Genomic DNA, 2,864 nt, shown 5'->3' with positions numbered 1-2,864 from the left:
GCTAGGGAGGAGGCGAGGGGAGGAGGGGAGGAGAGGAGGAGGCTAGGGAAGGAGGGGAGGAGGGGAAGAGGCTAGGGAAGGAGGGGAGGAGATGGGGACTAGGGAGGGGGCTAGGCGATAGGAGGTGGGGGCTAGGAGATGGGGGCTAGGAGATGGGGGCTAGGAGATGGAGGCTAGGAGACAGGGGCTAGGAGATGGGGGCTAGGGGAGGGGCTAGGGAATAGGAGATAGGAGATGGGGCTAGGAGATGGGGGCTAGGGGATGGGGACTAGGGATAGGAGATAGGAGATGGGGGCTAGGGATAGGAGATAGGAGATGGGGAGGGGGCTAGGAGATGGGAGCCAGGAGATGGGGGCTAGGAGATAGGGGTTAGGAGATAGGGGCTAGGGGAGGAGGCTAGGAAGGGGTGCTAGGGAGAGGAGATGGGGCTAGGGAAGGGGGCTAGGGGGAGGGGCTAGGAGATAGGGGCTGAAGATGTTTTCTTAAAGTCCTAAGAGTTTATATTTGCATGCGAAGTTTTATTTTACCCCCATCTCCCCCATCTCCCCCTTCCTCCCCCATCTCCCCTTCCTCCCCCATCTCCCCTTCCTCTCCCCCATCTCCCCCTCCCTCCCCCCATCTCCCCTCCCCCCCCCCATCTCCCCCTTCCTTCCCCCATCTCCCCTCCCTCCCCCATCTCCCCTCCCTCCCCCATCTCCCCCTTCCTCCCCCATCTCCCCTCTCACCATCCCTTCCCCCATCTCCCCCTTCCTCCCCCATCTCCCCATCCCTTCCCCCATCTCCCCTTCCTCCCCCATCTCCCCCTCCCCCCCATCTCCCCTCCATGTGTTTGATTCCTGGCCCGTGACAGAGGTTCACCCTTTATCCCTGTGTGTGTGTGTGTGTGTGTGTGTGTGTGTGTGTGTGTGTGTGTGTGTGTGTGTGTGTGTGTGTGTGTGTGTGTGTGTGTGTGTGTGTGTGTGTGTGTGTGTGTGACGGGGCCCTCAGATTAAGGGTTCCTGCTCTTTATTTGGGGTCAGCCCCTGAGAGGCGCTTTGGGAATTACTTACACACACACACACACACACACACACACACACAGAAGAGGCCCCCCAGTCAGATCACAGGATCACTGCATCACCACTCAGATGTGGAAACAGGGCAGTATATTGTATATATCAGTATATTGTATATATCAGTATATTGTATATATCAGTATATTGTATATATCAGTATATTGTATATATCAGTATATTGTATATAAACAGTATATTGTATATATCAGTATATTGTATATATCAGTATATTGTATATAACAGTATATTGTATATATCAGTATATTGTATATAAACAGTATATTGTATATATCAGTATATTGTATATATCAGTATATTGTATATATCAGGATATTGTATATATCAGTATATTGTATATAAACAGTATATTGTATATATCAGTATATTGTATATATCAGTATATTGTATATAAACAGTATATTGTATATATCAGTATATTGTATATATCAGTATATTGTATATAAACAGTATATTGTATATATCAGTATATTGTATATATCAGTATATTGTATATAAACAGTATATTGTATATATCAGTATATTGTATATAAACAGTATATTGTATATATCAGTATATTGTATATAAACAGTATATTGTATATATCAGTATATTGTATATAAACAGTATATTGTATATATCAGTATATTGTATATAAACAGTATATTGTATATATCAGTATATTGTATATAAACAGTATATTGTATATATCAGTATATTGTATATAAACAGTATATTGTATATATCAGTATATTGTATATATACAGTATATTGTATATATCAGTATATTGTATATATCAGTATATTGTATATAAACAGTATATTGTATATATCAGTATATTGTATATATCAGTATATTGTATATATCAGTATATTGTATATAAACAGTATATTGTATATATCAGGATATTGTATATAAACAGTATATTGTATATATCAGTATATTGTATATATCAGTATATTGTATATAAACAGTATATTGTATATAAACAGTATATTGTATATTAACAGTATATTGTATATATCAGTATATTGTATATATCAGTATATTGTATATAAACAGTATATTGTATATATCAGTATATTGTATATATCAGGATATTGTATATAAACAGTATATTGTATATATCAGTATATTGTATATATACAGTATATTGTATATAACAGTATATTGTATATATCAGTATATTGTATATAACAGTATATTGTATATATCAGTATATTGTATATATAAGGATATTGTATATAAACAGTATATTGTATATAAACAGTATATTGTATATTAACAGTATATTGTATATATCAGTATATTGTATATAAACAGTATAGTGTATATAAACAGTATATTGTATATATCAGGATATTGTATATATCAGTATATTGTATATATCAGGATATTGTATATAAACAGTATATTGTATATAAACAGTATATTGTATATATCAGGGTATTTGGGGGAAAAGTTCCACTGGAAGTTTTTCCAATACAGTCAACCATTTTTTTGTAAATATATATATATATAAATATATATATATATATACTTTTTCCAGTTAATATCTGCAGTTGACTTGTGCGATATGTTAGTAGTTGGAGATAGTTGGAGATAGTTGGGGGATAGTTAGGAGATAGTTGGGGATAGTTGGGGGATAGTTAGGAGATAGTTGGGGGATAGTTGGAGATAGTTGGGGGATAGTTAGGACATAGTTGGGAGATAGTTGGGGGATAGTTAGAGATAATTAAGAGATAGTTGGGGGGGGATAGTTAGAGATAGCTGGGGGATAGTTAGAGATAGTTGGGGGATAGTTAAGAGA

The sequence above is a fragment of the Oncorhynchus keta genome, unplaced genomic scaffold, assembly GCF_023373465.1.
Source record: "Oncorhynchus keta strain PuntledgeMale-10-30-2019 unplaced genomic scaffold, Oket_V2 Un_scaffold_245_pilon_pilon, whole genome shotgun sequence".
Classification (NCBI taxonomy): Eukaryota; Metazoa; Chordata; class Actinopteri; order Salmoniformes; family Salmonidae; genus Oncorhynchus; species Oncorhynchus keta.
Note: the sequence above shows the minus strand (reverse complement) of the source record.